This window comes from Ambystoma mexicanum, chromosome 1q, assembly GCF_040938575.1.
Source record: "Ambystoma mexicanum isolate Mex_15411 chromosome 1q, UKY_AmexF1_1, whole genome shotgun sequence".
NCBI classification, from domain to species: Eukaryota; Metazoa; Chordata; class Amphibia; order Caudata; family Ambystomatidae; genus Ambystoma; species Ambystoma mexicanum.
The window spans coordinates 170125108-170144622 of NC_090922.1; positions in this window are offsets into that span (position 1 = coordinate 170125108).

Here is a 19515-nt window from a genome sequence, read left to right on the forward strand (position 1 = left end):
CCATTAACCCATTCCGCTAGGGTCGTAATGAGGCCCATTGTATTTTCCCTTGTTCCTTCCCCTGCTTTGAAACACATTGTGCATAGGCGCTATATAAATAAAATATCATATCATATCAGCCACCCCACACATCCATGCACCATTCATACGCTCATTCACAGAGCATTCACTCACACATCCATACACCATACACTTGCTCATTCATATGTGCACACAGCACCCACCCATGCATCATGCACTCACTCACTTTTTCATTCACACACGCACGCACGCACGCATACGTGATACATAATCTAACCTTCAACCCCTGTTCTGATTCTGTTCCTCTCCATTCTCTGGCAGCAACACAGAAGCCCTCGGGCTCCCATGGCACAGGAAAGGACTTGCTCAGCTTCCCCATAATGGGTGAGGGTACTGGTGACTCTGCACTCCCTCTCCCATTAGTAAAGAGCCGCGATGAGCAGTATTACATAGAAACATGCCATCTAATCCTGGGAAATTAAACTTGTATTGAAAAGTGTTATGATTTGCCTTGCAGTGATTTCTCAGATTTTATTTATGAACCAAAATTCCCACCAATCGCTTAAAAAGTCACCTTATGATCCTAGAGGTCAGCAGAGCTTAATGACAGAGAAACAGACTGTGATTCCGCAGTTCCAGTTATCAAAGCTATGGCTCTGGAAAGGTGACGGGTTGTACAAGAGGTCCAGAATTTCAAGCCACTGAACTTGCTCTGTTTACAAGAACATTGGGTGTTTCCAATTAGCACAGTAAATGTCCATTTTAATTAGGATGACCGTGGAAAAGCAGGCAAAGAATGTATCAATGTATCACATGCTTGTTTCTGACCTTTATTAAACAGGAAATGGTCCAAACTCTCATTGTATTTTAGGAAGTCAGTGAACACAGCTCACAAATGAGCCAATCATAGGAGTGATATCTGTATCCACTTCCGGATTTAATTTCACATCCATTTGCATTGTTATGAATCCGGTTTATATTTTCTCATTAGAAGGACAGCTGAGCATTTCACAGTACATCACAATGATCCTTTGAGGGCAACCACTATATTGCAATCAACTCACACACTATTAAGCGCTGGAGAGTTTAGCAGATTACAAAGTATCCAGCACAGCCACCACACATGTGTGCTTCGTACTAATAGCACAATCTTCTCCAATCTTCTTCGATTGCTAGCCTGCGATAACGCCCCTTCACAGGACGTAGGCAGTGCCTTCGAAGGGCTGCAAACCGTCAGTTAATCGGGGAGTGTTTCAGAAGTTACCTACAATAGCTTCCAGTCTGCACGTTTGTAGGTATGTCAAAATATTCTAAGTATTTCAGATAACATATACCTACCATATATATATATATATATGTCTGTGCCACCCATCTTGATGTTCTCAGCTCTTCCACCTCTGCAACAAAGTCAAAGTGCTGTCAACCCTGGCTGTTTTCCATACTTGCAGCCAGATATGAGACGCTGCTGGCCCCAATGTAGCATTACTTACAGTGATTCCTTTGGACACACTATGTCCTTGAAAATTAATAAATACGAATAACTGGAAATAAATATGCCATCAACGATATCTCCTCGCCCAGGTCCTGAAGCACCAAATGGGTCTGCCCTAAGAGCTACTTCTCTGGCACTATTCATTCTATTGTTTACCCCTTGGCCTTTATCCCTCCAAAGCCTTCCCCCTGACATGCACCGTCTTCCAGGACTCTTTCTTATCCCACTTCCTGCTTCCGGTGGTGAGATTGAAGGGGCGTGACGAGTTGACAGTCACAGTTGTGAGCTTGACGCCCAACTCTCCGGCCCATTACATCAATGCATTTATTTTCCTTTCTTCATTTTGTGGCATTTGTGTGTCTGTGTCAGAAGTTCTTTTATAATATAACCTGTGCTGGCAACAGCTTCAACAACAAGGGGACAGAAGAAGCTCTGATCTGTAAGAGTGGCGAGGGCTAAAATGCGCATTTCTCCTGCGTGATGCTAAAGGAGGGGCTTCTGGTTCACAACTGTTCCGTTTCAGTATATGCTATTTACCAAAGGTCCTTCCTTCGTTAGGTGCAATGGCGATTTTTTACCCCCACACCCAGACATCTGCTTAGTTCCATATGCCTTCCTTCGGAAGCTATTAGTAGCAATTGACTGTTCAAAGGCAGTATTTCACTACTCTGACATCACTGTAGAAAAATGTATTGCACTGTCATGATTTCCCAGAAGTGGATGGACATGCGCTCTCTAACTGGGACTGGCTCTCACTTAGAGAGCGCATCTTGTTGAAGACCCTCACTATCACGCACAGATGCCTCTCCCAATCTGCCCCCAGCTACCTAACTGAAAGAATACAACAAGTACAATCACTCAGGCCTAAGCGGGATAAGTACACACACCAACTCTCAATTCCCACCTTCAACAGATCCAAAGCCGGTGGATCGCGTTTTGAAGTTGTAGAATCAAAATCTTGGAACTCACTGCCACCTAAACTAACATCCGAAACATCACTCATTGCTTTCAGAAAGGCACTGAAAACCACCTTATTTAAGTAAACACATACCGCCCACACTGCTCCCAGGTACCTGTAACGTCAAGCAACGACTGTAACCAAACTTTTTATTGTTGTAACCAATCCTATTACTGTAATGTTCACTGTTCCCATGTAACCTGGAACACGAGTAATGGCTGTAACCAATCTTTTACTGTGTCCACATATTGTACTTACATTAAGTGAGCTTTCAGTAACAGCGCCTCAATGTCCAAGGGCAGTTGCGTGCTTTAAAAATGCAAATAAAATAAAAAAATAAAATAAAATAAATGTCCTGTGAACGTATTCAGTGTTGTGGTACCGTAAAACACAACGTGCAACGCTCATCTAAACCTATTACAAAATAGTGTAACATTTGCGCAGCTACTGACAGTAATAATGCCTCAGTTGATGACAAGTAGGGTTTTGGTAATGTAGAATAGTTTTATTTTTATTTTTTAAAAGGCTCTCACATATTAACAATGTAATATATAATTGCTGTTTGGCAATGGTGAGTGAATCTGGGTGGCTATTTGGGGTGCGATAATCAACTCTCAGCTGAGTGCACTTCTACAATGTCTCATTTTGAAAGCAGGAATTGCAGAGTAGGGATTATCATTATCAATATTATTATTACTATTATTATTATTATTATCATTATTATTATCATTAATCTTATTATTATTATTATTATTATTATTATTATTATTATTATTATTATTATTATTATTATTAGGGTATTTATTGAGCGCAGACCTAGCATTGGGAAGCAACAGAGAGCTTTGCCATAGTAGGGGGACGAACAAGGTTAGGGAGCAGAGAAACAGGGGAGTGGGGATCTAACTACATGGAAAGGCGGGGGGGCAATTGTTAGCAATAGGTCTACAAGTAACCTGGCGAAGAAACATTGGAGATCGAATCACCCAGTCGCATGGTTATCATACCAAAATGTCAAATTTCCATCATTACGAGGTCGAAAACATGGGATTTTTTCAATTCAATTTTTGCAATTATTGTTTCAAAAATAGATGGGTTTTGGGGAAGGGGTATTAATTAGAAATGGGGATGGGGACTGCAGGGGTTTTCACACTGTATTTATTTGTGAGAAAAAGTGCAAAAACTCTGAATAAATATTCAATGGGCCTCATTATGACTCCGGCGGTAGCCGTGCCGGTAAAAACGGCAGGCCGCCACTGGGGCCATGTTTTTTTCCCGGCACCTGGCAATGGGGAATCACCGGGGAATTACAGCCCCAGCACTCCCTGTGGCCAGGCGCCGGAAAAAGAAACTCCCCACTCCCATTCGAGTCCCATTGGACTCAATGGGAATGGGGAGGACGGATGCACCGGCACTGTGTGCAACCGTGTCGGTGCAACCGTCAAAGTCTGCGGGCGGGTGCTGTTCCGCCTGCCAGGTCAGATCTGGCGGCCGGAAGGGCATCCCACCCACAAACTTGTACTCTGCCGGTCCGGTAACAACGGTGCCGGTAGCTCACTGGCACCATTGTTACCGCGACCGGCAGGGTTATAATAAGGCCCAATATCTTGGACATTCACACTGATTTTTTAACAGGAATTGCATAGATGAGTCACAGGTAGGGTGTGGAGTGTATGGTGTATGCACCTTAGTGATAGAGAGGAGCCATTCCTTGAAGAGGATGGCCTTGAGCTCCTTCCTGAACTGTAGAAGCAAAGGGGGGAGTCAGATGTTACTGGGGAGGAGCTTCCAGAGTCTTCGGGCATACACAGAGAAAGCCTGTCTTCTGTTTTTATCCTTCCTGCAGTGTGCAGTTCAAGTCTGCACATTTGCCTAATTCTGGTGGATCATAGGCCTCCAGAGATGCTGTGTTTCTCAGTGAAGTAGATTGGGGACTTCAGGGTGACAGCCTTATTGTAAATGATGCAGCGGGATTTGAAGATGTGTCAGTGTGATGTGGAAAACTGGACTCCGGGCTAATCTCCCACAACACCACCTGTATATGATCAGCCATAGCTGAGATTGGTGTTGTTATTGTGAGCAAAAACACCAAAATGTTGGATTATTTGTGTGATAAAAATATATATCAGCAAGGTCCTTCTCCTTAACGATATCCAAAACATGTAATTATTCTGCTTCAAAAATGTGCCTAAGTGCCGGGCGGTGAAGCTCGATTGTTTCTTGAGAAGGTCAAAACTGTAACTTTTCACAAATGGATTAGTTGTTGTTTTTAAAAAAAAATGTTTAGCAAAAGAGAAGTTCTCTTTCCGTGGGTCGATTTGTTTATGTCTGTGCTCAAATGTTTTCTGAAGCAAACTGACTAATATAGTCAGACATTGATTATTTTTTGTCAGAAACATTTTGGTTTTTATGTTGAATGATTCTAAGGGGAAAGCACATGTACTTATATGCATTTTAAGAAAATTGGTGCTTTGTAATGCAAACGAAATGTTGCTAAAATTCAATCCAGTCAACTGTAATTTTCCAAACATTCTGAATTCAAGTGTCTTAAAATATATGTTGGATCTTTCATTTTACAGAGGGAAGTCTTTACAGATTTAAGCAGTTCATCTTTGAAGGATTTCTAAGAAACTGTTACCAGAAGGATCTTCATATTCAAACAAGAGTTTCTAATATTGAACATAAAATTCCCATTGAAAGGTTGAAATATTTTGAATTATCATGATATACCTAGCTCAGGTATTTCGATTTTATGACATGTATACGACAAAGTAACTGACCTGTATGTGATCAGGCTATTGGACATTAGTAAGATGTTCTCTAACCATATATAATTATGTGACTGCAAGCTGATCACCTTTACATGGACCAGTTGGTAGTCCTCTATTCCTAGAAAATACATTGGTCACAATCTACCTCAATATTTATATATACACACTAATTTGTGGATGGGATGGCCCAGAAGCCCCTTGCTTCCACCCAAGTTCCAGAGACTCCCATGCAGAACCTTATATTTGTCATGATACTCTCTCCCGGGGGGGGGGGGTGGGGAAGGGGTTGGAACTAGGTGGGGGCAGGTAGCACTGAAAAGTCAATGTAAAAACATTTGAACAAAGAGTTTCAGCTGCATCTCACCCCTTTCTTTTTACAATAGCAATGCATTTAGCACATCCCTCAGGATCATATACCATTAAGTATGTTGTCATCCGACTTTCCTCATGACCACATGCTCAGCAATTCAAGATTAATTGAACATATCATAGGTATGATTGAAGCAATGTGCCTATCCAGGTAACCACTGCAGTAATATTCATCAGTCACACACCTGTAGAATACCACTTCTTCACTCTTCCTTAACTAGGTTGTCATTGTCGGATCCATGCTTACTGGTGCATGGATAGGCACTAACTCTTCACCTGACCATCAACAGATGTAAGTGTTAGTAAATTGTTATATAAAATAAGAGAGTATCTACCGTGCTGAGGCATAATCAACATATTCATCTCCAAGGATACAACTTCACTCAATTCTATTGAACAGCCTTTATACAATCGTATATCTATGACCCAACCTACCTTATTTGATTCATGGATTTAAGAGCCCAATACAAGATAATACTAAATGGTCATGCAGTAGTTTCAACGGGAGTAATAACATTGGGAATATATCTGAGTACTCCCTGTTGCATTTGACTCCAGGTATTTAGAATTATTGTGAACCAATGTTTAATATAACATTTTCATAAATCTTTTTCCTTCTTCCCCATACATTTAGTGGTATAAATTACTCATGCAATAAATATATGTATTGATCCCTTGCAAGTTACATTTCTTTCATTCTATCTTTGTTTTCTTATGAGTTTTTGCAAATATCTCATATGTTATCTTTCAGTAGGTTCACAGTGCTGATTGAATGAATACAGCAATATAACCCGTGCATGGGGGTATTACTGGTCAGATAATCCCCCGGGGTGTAAGCCCTGGGGCATTACCTGACCAGTAATGCCCACTTGTGTCGGTTATATTGCTATTAGTTCCCCGGCATGGCGTAATCAGGTTGGCCGCCATGGATCGGGAAGAAGGGAACTACATGTTGTCCCTTTTCCCTTTCCATGGTAGCCATTACAAGATCAGGGATGCTCCTGGAACACTAGTGTTCCCGGCACCTACGAGGGTCATGGCAGCATACGGTAGGTGGGGTGGGGAGTAGTTGGAGATGTGGAAAAAGGGATGGGATGGGGCTAGGACAGGGAATGCGAGGGTGTGGAGCGCACTTATCTGATTCCCATTGAGGGAAGATAGCAGCCTTCCGCTCTGAGGAGACTTTGAGCGGGGTCTTTACAGTGTGGGAAAGACCCTGTTCTGAGCAAACTTATTGGCTGGGAGGCTGCCACACCTATCTCACTGTGTATTAATAGATCATAAGGCTAAGTAAGTAAGTGGATGAGGAGTGGTAGTCATTGGATCAGAATCTACTGTGCTCGTGCTCAATCATCAGATAATAGCTGAGTTCAGGGAACTCATTCCCTGCTTGGAGATGGGTTGGGGAGGGGGTGGAGGGTTGGTCCCATATCATGTTAAAAGTGATATTAAAAGTGATTTGAAGGACCCTCTGAAGGAAGTCCTTTCCAGTGCTTTCCTAAAAGATGACAGGTTGGCTAGGTTACTCAGTTTGTGGATTGACAAGTTAAGCACATCCGGATCCGAGAAGGTGACTATGGACGACAATTTGAAATTACTGCACTTTTTCCCCCGTAAGTTCAATAGAAAGCACTGAGAATCTAGTTTCTGATATGTTGCTGTAAAGTGAGCTATGGGTCAAGTTGAGTTTAACTAATTTCTCCACGTTTAGCACAGACTGCCCCCCAAAATAAATTGTCTACAATTTTGGTATCTCCTTCCTTGCTGACTCAATACAGACTGAGTTATACTTGTCCAGTTGGGGCAATACTAGAGCCCTGGTGAGTTCAGTCATATTTTTGGTTTATAGAACACTATGGTGCTCATTTTGGCAAAATCATAGATGGGCTGTGACTGGAATCTACTGCGTAAAAGCCGTACACTAAGGCGATAGGCCCGAGGGTAGCAGGTCGACTTTGTAAGTGCCAGTGCCCAGGGCCGGTCTTTGCATCAGGCAGCCCAGGCGGCTGCCTGACGTCAGTCAGCCTCTAGGGGGGCGCTGCCCCAGCAGTCCACAGTGCCAGTGCTAAAATACATGTGTAACACGTTCGTTTCCTAACATTATAAAAATTAAAGTGCCTGTTAATTTTTATAATGTTAGAAAACTAACATGTTACACGTGTATTCTACCACTGGCACAGCTGCAGGCTGTGGCCTTGGCCAGGGCAGTTTCTAGTCCATTTGGTGCCCAGGGCGAAACACTAGGAATGCGCCCCCTGCACCTCATCCCATGCGCCACTGCCACCGCACCGCGTGCTCCACTCCTGCTGCACCCCGCGCACCACTCCCACTGCACCCTGCGCGCCATTCCCAAACTACATCGTTAAGGAACTCCTACCCAAAGTCAAACAGTCCATTACACAAGGAATGAATTGCCATTTGCAATGGTGGGCCACTTTTTCAATGGTGCCCAAGATAATTTTATGCCCCAGTCCCACTTAGGCTGCAGATAATGAGGACTGGGCACACCAAGAGACCATGAATATGGCATAGGATGCAGTATATACAACTAACAAAGAACACAAGATGCTGAAGGTGGTTTGGAGGCAACCTAAGCCAAGAGGGCAATGACAAGGAGACACCTGAACCCAATAAACAATCACTTCAACATTCTTTGAATGGGAATCAAGTGTATGCCTTGATACAGTAAAGTATTGACTGTTGTAAGGATACATGGACAAGGATTATTTATTTATTCATGCAATGTTTGTCGGGTACCTGCATATTTATTTATGAAATGTGTGTCGGATACAGATATCCGACAAACATTGCATAAATAAATAAACTATCCATCTCCATGTACCCGACAAACATTACATGAATAAATAAATAAACCGGTTTGTGGCTTATAGAATATTTACTCAGCAACACTGGTCAAAACTATTATCCGCATAGTGAAGTAACTCATCACCATTGCCATGGAAGTGGTTTCAAGTGTAATTGATGTATAGTTTGGAAAAGAAGTGACATGAAAGAAATAGCGCTGCTTTAAACTATTATTTTGGCCATTTTCTGGGCTTGCAGGGACGCACCATGGGCCCAAATGTGTCGGGGCCCACGGTGCGTCCTTGCAAGGCACGCCCACTCCCCACAGCCCACTGCACCTCCCCTCCCATATCAATGCCAGCACGAAACCATTTAGTGACTAATGGGCCAACATTAGCAGTTTCCTGCCAGCATTGTGATGGAAGGAGCTCGTCTTAACTGCAGGGGGACCTAAAGTGTTTTTATTGGTGTGCTTATGCCCCCCCCCCCCCAAGTGGCGTGGAAAGTGGTCAGAGTGAGCCTCTGACTCCTGTAGGGTCAGATAGTACTTTTGTACTACGTGACATTACAGTCGGAAGGGGCAGCGCCAGCACCTGACCTGCAGAACTTTCCCCACTTCAATGCGCCGCCCCACAAACTGGGGAACTCCATCCCCTCCAGAGGCTCCAGGGACCGGGGCAATTGCATCCCCCGGGGCTATTGCACCCCGGGCAGTTGCCCGCCTCGCCCGGGCCAAGAAACGGGCCTGGCCTCGGCCCTCAGGCAGGGCAGGGCAATTTGCAAACAAATTAGCAACATTTGTTGGTTTATTACCTTCTCCCGGCCCCGGGTGGTGCCGGCGCCGCTGGCGCCAGCCAGGCCCATGGGCGCATGTGCGGTGTACCCTCCTCCAGGCTATGGGCACACACTGAAACTGAAGTGTGGATCGATTGGGGCTGGCTGGTTTTGTCGGCCCCGCCATTTACAGAAAAGAGGAGCGATTGGGTCGCTCGATCTTGAAGTTGTTCCCATCACAAGCACACACTGCCGAGCAGCAGCAGAATCAGCAAATACAAACTGTTGCTGCATCCTGCCCTCACTGATTGGGCCTTGTTTCAGGAAATCCGGCAGTAACTACAGCCTGCCGAGGCAAGTACACTCTTTTCCTCCTGCTCCCGTCCTCGCAGGTGAGGCCTATTGCAGCATAGGTGTTTAATTTATTTTAAAATGGTATTGCGGAGATGACTGGGCCATCGAAGAACAGCCTCTGGAGGCCCCAAAGCTAGACACTTTTGTCAAGGCTCAAGTAGTCATGAAAAAGGAAGCAAGCACTGGTGGTGGACTCTCCTCAGGAGATCAAAAGGCCGGTTCTCAGAATACCTGGGCAGAGTGTCACCGTCAGCAGATCTTAGACAGTTGCAAGTTCCAGCGGGGTTGTATTGGTCCGTATGTCGGCCATACGGGCCATGGCCAGGCCAAAATCACTTTGAGGGTGAGGCCCTGGGGGCCAGTGCCACGCGTGGGCTGGTTTGGAGGTTACTAAGCCCCCCTAGTTCCTGCTCCCGAGCATATTGTTCATTGTTCCCTCTTTCCTGGGCATGCCCCGACCATTACGGAAAAGAGGAGCGAGTGGGTCACTAAATCCTGAAGTTGTTCCCATCACAAGCACACACTGCCAAGCAGCAGCAGAATCAGCAAATACAAACAGTTACTGCATCCTGCCCTCGCTGATTGGCCTTGTTTCTGGACACCCGGCAGTAACTACAGCCTGCCGAGGCAAGCACACTTCTTTCCTCATGCTCCTGTCCTCGCAGGTGAGGCCTATTGCTGCATAGGCGTTTTATTTATTTTAAATGGTATTGCGGAGATGACTGGGCCAACCAAGAACAGCCTGTGGAGGCCACAAAGCTAGACACTTTTGACTTTTGTCAAGGCTCAAGTAGTCATGAAAAAGGAAGCGAGCACTGGTGGTGGACTCTCCTCATGAGATGAAAAGGCCGGTTCACGGAAGACCTAGGCAGAGTGTCACCGTCAGCAGATCTTAGACAGTTGCACGTTCAGCGGGGTTAGATTGTTCCATCCGTCGGGCATTCGGCCCATGGACGGGCCAAAATCACTTTGAGGGCAGGCCCTGGCGGCTGGTACCATGCTTGGGCCGTTTGGGGGTTACTACACCCCCCTAGTTCCCGCTCCCGAGCATATTGTTCGTCGTTCCCTCTTTCCTGGGCATGCACTGCTGAATTTATTTTAGTGCAAGAGTTTCATACATTTCACTGTTTCGCTCAGACTTGTCTTATACTCTTCTTTGTCATTGTGCTTCTTTTGTTTGGAGTAGCAATCACGCTAGCCTAATGAGATAAACAAACACCTACACGAACGCGTCTTGTGAATGATGGTGTGAAGGATGGATGCAGGCGCTGGACCAAAAGCTGAGCGAAGTCTGCACAGCAGCTGGCTTGGGAAAGCGACTCAGCAACTACAGTGGAAACCGTCTCCGTGGACGGTTGGCCCGTCTTCCGTATAATGCAAATACCCAGACTTGCAGGATGCATGCTTCACTTTCTTTGTTCCATTGGGGGCGACATGCTGTAGCATCAATTCATGGCCTTTAAAATACTGTGCACGGTGCAGCCTCCGATCTCCTTTAACACAAACGCTGGGAAATGGCCATGACTAGCTAACGCGACATTAATCAAAGCCAGGTCTCTAAATAATGGTTCAAGTGTTGGGGAATCAGCCGGCTCACACTTTCTGTCGTGTGACCAACCAGTGCGCAAAGGGTGTTTCAGAGCGTGGGGCTCTTGATGCCACCCATTTCTACATTTGATACACCAGCAGCTAAACACACCCTGGGGAAGCAGCTCCTTCTGCATAGTCCATTTCTCTTCCAAGCTCGGGACAATGTTCTTTACCATAATGGAGAATGTGAAAAAGCGCAGGGCTGCAAGGCTGGGGGGGTGAGGCTGGAGGGCAAAGCGCACTACACTTGGGATACACTAGAGAGACTTCCCCTGATAACCGCAGTACTCCAAGTCCCTTGAAATGAAATTCGTCTATACACTGCACAAAGGGCCGCTGTTATTCAAGCAGCACGCGACTAGTAATTTGCAAAAAGTAAACTTAATGATTCCCAAGAAAAGGTTGCCTTCCACCCTTTAAGAATTTGATTGTTTTTGTTTTTATGTTGGGATGGTAGACATTGTTTTTCTTTGCGATCTTACATTTTCATGGTGCTGTCGGGAGCTAAAATGAGTGATCACGAAGGAAACAATTAAGAATTGTGAGAGTTCACGAGCATGAGCGAAACAAACCCCAACACTCGAACTGCCATTTCTCTGCCGCGGTAATGCACTGCAGTGTGTTTCAATGTAAAGTCCACATTGTAATGTCGTAATTTTAGAACGCCACCTCTCCAACATTAACATTGGGAGCTATGTTGAATTGTACATGCATGTCAACTCTCTGCATATGTTTAAAGTACACTTTACCACTCACATGGAGTAGTGATATTGTTTACGTGTGTCCCTCCTAAATATATTCAACTTATGATATGATATGATATAATATGATGTGATATGATATTTGTATCGCACTCGTACACAAGTGTTTCAGAGCGCGACTAGGCAAGGGAGGGGAACAAGGGAGAACACAGCCCAAGATAAAAACGATCTTACTAGGCCCAGTGACATTGAGAACGCGCAAGTGTATGGGAAAAGGAAAAGGGAAAAAGTGCATGGAAGGGGGAGAGTGGAAAGTGCAGAAGCCGAGGAGCGCAGATAAATAAAATAAATCGAAAATTGAGGCAAACTGTGGTAGTGAAATATTTCATGCAATACATATTGCATAAATGCATGTATTTTAATGCTGAGATAGACGGGCTTGTACAGCTATCGGTGGGTATGTTGCTGGTGCTTGTTCTTGGAGGTTCGAGTAACACTGTTCAAGACCAGTTCATCACCTTTTAAGAGTGGCTAAATGTTTGAGGTCATACGAATGGCATTAGTGTAGATCTGAAATTATCGATTCTCTGACCTGAGTCACAGCAGCAGCAAACTGGCCATTGTTACTAAAAATGAAGCGCAAAAGCAGACTAACATAACCAGGCCTGTTCGGGTTTGACTATCTTATTGCTGTTTTCTGATGTTCATGAAATTCAGCAGATGCCAGCATTGACAATTTTGTTAACTCATAGTCCCCACTCCCGCTGCTCAGCCCATGACACATGCATGAGATCACAGGTCGGGTGAGGGGGGGCGCCAACGATGCTGCCCACCTGGGGTGCAATCTGTTGTTAGACCTGACCTGCCAGTGCCATTACCAACAGGGTCAGCATGCCGCTGAGGGGCATACCGCCATTAACACCTGTGTAGTTTCCTACACGGGAGCTAATATCTTTTTTTCCTGCTTAACGTATCTTTCTTGTGCAGCCGGTGTTGCGCTGTGCTGTTGTAAGCGAAGTCCCTTTTACGTGTTAATGAGTGTGATATAATCAACATGAAAAGGGTTTTCACTGAGAGCAGTACTGCTGGGGTCGTAGGGGGGGGGCAGGGCATGCAACAAAAGTATGTTTCTAGACCATTAGCACCCGTGTAGGAAACTACATGAGAGCTAATGGTGCGGGAAGGGAATGGAAGGAGGCACTGGCCACCCAGGCTACTCGGAACATGGGCTTCTACCATAGAATACAACCCGCACTCCGAGCATCCTGATTGGACAGCACCCCCTCCCAGTGGCCACGGCCCATTTTTGTGGATTTGTGTGGCAGAGAGGAGGGGCGGAACGTAACTTACATTTCCGCCGCTCCCTTCTTCTCTGCCACACAAATACTCCAGCATTTGCACTGCGTGGATTTTCAAGCCAGCTGAAATGCTAAACGCTGCCTGCCATGCGTAAATCGCATGCAGTGTTTAATTCATTTTCATGGTGAAGTGCAAAAGAGCGGCGTACAAGCATGCATTCTGCCATTTTGCCCTGCCCTTTTGCACTCCAGCATGCAAATGACCAAAATAAGGCAGTGGGTACCTGTGCACGTTGAAATAGAAATGAAACAGGTCCCAACCATCTTCAAAAAGAAGTGATGTTTCTTTACTTATGTTTTTCAAGCATATCTTTAGAAAAGTCTTCAGTGAGTGGCTGATTCCCTGGCATATGCAAGAGTAATTCCATTGGCAGCAGATTTATTTGGATATAAAGACACACCAAGGTCCAAGTATCAGTCATGCACAACTGTGCCACCCTTCTTTAGCTACAGGGAATAATTTGGGGCAGTTAACAGGACAACTTCAATTTGTGAAGTTTCTTTGTAAGCAGCAATGATAAGGACTGACCTGGGTGCTGGGAATTCCTTAATAGATTCCGAAGCATGCTATGGCACTAGGGGTATTTTGGCAGATGTGGCACGATGGATGCAGTATTCCCTGTCCCCCATATGATTGCCTCATGATGGTGGCAATATGAGGTTTTTGCGGGGAATGGTATTATGTAATGGTGGATGTTCCAAACTCTTGTTGCACCCTTATCTCCTGACAGCCTCCTATTGGATGCTGGGACAAGAGGATAAGCAAAAAGGATGGAGGCAAAGAAAGTAATCATAGCTTAGAGCATTCCCTATTTGCTTTTGCCAGAGGAACCAAAGGGGAAAAGAGGGAGCAACTGGTAGCCCCCAAATCGGATCCCTTTAAAGTGGCTAACCCTGCACCGATCCCTCCATCAGGCCCAAAACCCAAGGGGTGAGCGGAGAGTGAGAAGGAAGTCACAGACAGCAGCAAACCAGCAAGACAAAAGGATCATACAGATAGGAGTGATAGACATAATGATCACAGTGGGGTCTAGTGTGCATAACAGGGTACAGCATCGCAAAAGAAAGACAGGAGCACCGCCTAGGAAAATAGAAGAGACATAGGAGAAGATATAATGGACACAGAGAGTCAGGCAAAGACAAGAAAGAAAGCAGCACAGAGAGGCAAACGAATCATGGAGAGACTTGAGAAAGAGAGCGAGAGAAGGAGAGAGAGGGGAGAGAGAGAGAGAGAAGCAGAGGGAGAAAGAGAGATAGATAAGCAGAGAGAGAGTGAGAGAGAGGATGAGGGAGAGAGAGAGAGAAGCAAGAGAGAGAGGAGGAGGAGGGAGAGGTAGAGTTGGAGAGACAGAGACAGGGAGATGAAGCACAAAGCATGAGGAGCATAGAGACAGAATGAACACAGACAGATGACATCCATTTTACTATAGATGCCCTTAAATAAAAATACTACACATGGCCCTTGATTGGACAGCCCCACTAGGTCAAGTTGTTAAATAACGACATGTCACTAAACAAACCTTCAAAATGAAAGTCCAATATACAACACTCTTCTGTAAAAGTACTTTAAAAATATGTCAATGAAAACATTTCAATGACCAAGCACAAATCTCCTAATAAAGATAATTGCAATAAAGAGGCCTTTTAAATAAATCACAGTAATTAACACTTGGCTAGCAATCTCTTAAGGAAAATGAGCAAACAGATACTAGTGGTGTGGCATATACACACCATCATGATAATTGTGCATTTTGTGATAGAAACACTGAATGTTGCACAAATGTGGTTACTCATACTATTAATTGATATGGGTATTAATCCATTGCAGATTTGTCCTCAGACCGCCATGGCAGCCATTTGAAAAAATGGTTAAGTCCAGTTAATGTGAACCTACACACCTGGTGAACTGGGGAGAATTGCATGTTCATAGGGGGTTATTTTGCTTACTATAGATGTCCACGGGGCTGGGGAAGAAATGGTCACTTAGCCCTATATACGTGTTACAGGAAAAGATTCCTTAATCTAATTAAGACTAACGCATCAATTTACTTACAGTCGCCATCGACAATTAAAGTGCTAAATATCTCTATTGCACCAGCAACTGTAGGATTTCATCAAACACCAGACACATCTTACTGCAGTGCTGGCACAGATGGTTTTCAAATCAGTAACCAATGACAGCTTTGTTGTAAATCCTCCATTGTAGTGTTAGTTTTCAAATGAAATGTCGAGACATATATAGAACACATTTCTAGTTTCTAGATGCTGTTGTGGTTGGAGGGTTGTATGGTGGCAGGGGTAATGGTAGTACCAGAATAGTAACTACAAGAAAATTAACATGTACTGGTTAATATCTTTGCATCTCTGCAGGTTGAGTAGGAAGTTACTGGTTAAGGATGCTGATCAGCCGATGCTGCCCGTATACTAGACTGTAGTCAATACAGTTGCCAGCAAATTCTAGCCTAGTTCAAGACAGCAGGCTAATGGTGGTGTTGCTCATGTCTTTATATAAAACAGGTCGTGTTCCAGTACAGATATTCTGTAGGATAACCATAGCCAAGAGCTTCAAGATAGTTGATCTCTAGTATCCTGTGCCACGTCCAGCTTACTCTAAATGGAAGCTACGCCTCATTTGCCAAGAAGACAAGACAGACAAACCTCTCTGATACCCTTCACATTGCACATTTGAAGATAGGGAATATGGGTACAATTCCTTAGCAAGTAATGTGATCAAGTTCAAATAATTAGGACAACTTCCACAAGCTCTGCAGTTGGATAGGCTTTATGAAGGTTGTGGTATTGAAACAGCCATGAGAGCAAACAATGCTAGTACTTCATACGTGTACTAAACTGACAGGAGCTGTACAATGAGCAGTCAAGAAAGAAGGCCACTGTGATGATGCACCGACTCTATGTAAACGCACCAACTCATATTCAAGTTCATCAAGTACAGAGAAAGCAATCCAAGATGTATTTTCTTTCCTGTCGGTAAGCCAAAGGTCTCCATGAACCAGCAACATTCAAAATGGATAAACAGGTGAAAGACGATACAGAGCTTTTTGGAGTCGCTGTACTGCTGAGTCGACGCAGTGCCTCAGATATGATAGCGATTGAAGCCAAATATCACACTAAGTGCTTATTGGTTCTGTAGGACCATGCAATGTCAAGTCTGAGTCTGAATAATCGAAGGACACGGATCAAGAAAAGGAAGTATGAGTACTCGACTTTGCTGAACTGGTCATCCATAGGGAGGAAACCATGTTAGATAAAGAAACAGCATCATTGTGGAAGCTTCCTCATCTCACCACCTGCCTCATCTCACCCACCAGTCCAGGATGGAACAGCTAGGAAACAAGCTGGGCACCAGGAGTCTACTCTATGTGACTCACTTTCCAGACTTGCAGGATTAGCGCGAGAGCAGACACGTTCTATTGGAATTTGAAGCGAACATATGAGTGTCTTTCAGCAAAGCCTGTTAGCTGGACCACGACAGCAGCTGAGTTTGTCTTGTGAGTTGTGCAGAAATTGTGTGCTGCAGTATGATTGGAGAAGCCAAGCCATTCAATGTCTTACCTAAATGATGGCAAGAAGAATCAGTGCCTTTAATGTTACTCACCCCAGTAAGCACTATCTTACATATTTCTAGTATTAAAGATCAAATGGCAGATACACCCCCTGCATCACTTGCTATTGCCCAAATGCTGAGGTTCAATAGAATCATACACAAGCGGACATGTGGGACTACAACATCAAGCCGTGTTCGACACACCTTTACACAGAAGGTGCCTGTGCACCAGTACATGGGGTTGATGTTACATGCTCACACATGCCGGCAGACTGTCACAGCTGGGCTTGAGCATCTCCTATGACTTTGCTATTCAACTCGCAGCTCGGATAGGAAATAGTTTCTGTCAGCAGTTTCACAGGGAACAAGCGTTCTGCAGCACCCCCAAGATGAATGTCAACATCTTCACAACAGCTGCTGTAGACAATATAAATCCCAATGACAGTGAAACATCAACAAAGGAGTCTTTCTATGGCTGTTTACCCCATTTTGAATCCTCGTTTCGCCAGTAAAGGAGCATATCAATGCATTGTCAATGCTGGAGGATCTGGGGATGCATGTGCCTCCTCTTACCAGCATCATCAGGAAGTTGTGTCTCCTAGCTGACCAGAGATGGATTCAAAGAACAGACCAAATAAGAATGATTGTCGTTAGAGCATGGCAAACATGTCTTAGGTATCACAATTGGACACAAGATAACATAGCTTGGGCAGCCTTTCATGCTAGCAGCCAACAACCAGAAGCCCAAGCCATCTATCCCACAGCTCTGCTTCTGCTGTTCCTGGAAAGTGCCCATACACTGGCCATGATCAGACACTTGTTTGTTGTTTTACAAGATGCTAGCAGTGGTTCAGACTGAGATTGAAACACCAGAGACAGATGACTCCTTTCTGAGCATTGTCCATGTAGGGTGCACAAGGAGAGGTCGCACAATCACTATTCCAGCACATAAATTAATCAGCAATGGGCTTATATGTGTATGTGATTCTTGCTTATATGAGGAGTGTGTCAGATGTATGTATCTATGTTGTATGGGTCAGTGAGTGGTGGGTGAATGAGTAGGAATGTGAAAGTGTGTGTTTGAATGTTCTGGGTGGGTGGGTGTGTTTGTGTGTGGAAACTGCAGTGTGAGTGGATGTGAGAAAAGGTGAATGAGTAAGTGACTGGTGGTGAATGGCTAGGAATGTGATTTTGTGTGTTTGAATGTTCTGGTTGGGTGCATGCATTACTTGGTGGAGAATGCAGTTTGAGTGGATGTGAGAGAACGTTTACGGCGGAGTCTTTGGTGGGTAAATGGCTAGGAATGTGATAGTTTGTGTTAAATGTTCTGAGATGGTGGGTGCATACCTGTGTGGAGAATGCAGTGTGAGTGGATGCGAGAGAAGTTTTATAGGTCAGTGAGTGGTTGAGTGAATGAGTATGAATGTGATAGTGTGTATTTGAATTTTCTGGGTCGGTATGTGCCTGTGTGGAGAATGCAGTGTTAGAGGATGCGAGAGAAGATGTATGAGTGAGTGTGACTGGTGGGCAAATTGGTATTAGTGTGATAGTGTGCTTTTGAATTTTCTGGGTGGGTGTGTGCATGCCTGTGTGGAGAATGCAGTGTGGGTGGATGTCAGAGAAGCTTTATGGGTGAGTGAATGGTGGGTGAATGAATAGGAATGTGACTGTGTGTGTTTGGGAGAATGTTCTGGGTGGGGGGGAGCCAGTGTGAGTGGATGTGGGAGAAGGATAATGGGCGAGTGGCTGGTGGGTGAATCAGTATGAATGTGATTGCATGTGTGTGTGAATGTTCTATGCATGTGTGGAGAATGCACTGTGAATGAATGTGAGAGAAGATGTATGGGTGAGTGACTAGTAGGTGAAAGGGGATGAGTGTGTGTGGTGTGTGTGTGTGTGTGTGTGTGTGTGTGTGGCGCCCTGGGAGACTGGGGATCACTAGAGTAAGTTTGACACATCTTTAACTGACTTAGCATATCTTACTGCTATTTTCCATTCATGTGTATTATTATGTGGCTAGACTGGCATTTTGGTGCAGCCCATCTAGCCATTTCTTACTGTGGCATAACAAGGATTACTGGGCATCTTTGATAAAGCATGCATGATAAGTAGTATTACATTGCTAGACTGACATTTTGTTGTAGCGGCATAGCTATTTTTCACTGTAGCATGACTTTTATTAACTGAACATCTATGATGAAGCAAGCGTGATAAGTGCTCTTATTTGTCTAGACGGGCCTACATTGGAACCAGTTTAGACAGGCATTCTTATTATGGCATGTCTCTTTTAATGGCAAAACTAACAGGAATATGTGCTTACATAGGAGCACTGGCATATATTGTCAAAGCCAGCGTTGTGCTTAAAGCCAATAGTGTTACTATGAAAAACATGTCAAAGTGAACATGAGTATGTTCTTATATGGGAATACTGGCATATGTTGGTGGAGCCACATGGAAATAGATGGGCACAGCCAGCATGAAAATGTGTTTTTATACTGGCATATATTGCAGAGAAAGGCATGAAAATGCATTGAGAAATGCTCTTGTTCACTTTTGGTAACTTGCATGTAGTGTATTTTTTCATGAGTTACCCTACAAAACCGACTACAAACTGTTTGGCCTTTTGCTCAATTTTTCACAGAACGTGTGCCGTATAATGCACCATTTTAACCCATTATTCAAAACATTTTATCAGGGAAGAATCGTCCCGTCCTCCTAAACCTGTTTTCCTTGGTCTCAGCTCCCTCGTTAGGCTGGTCG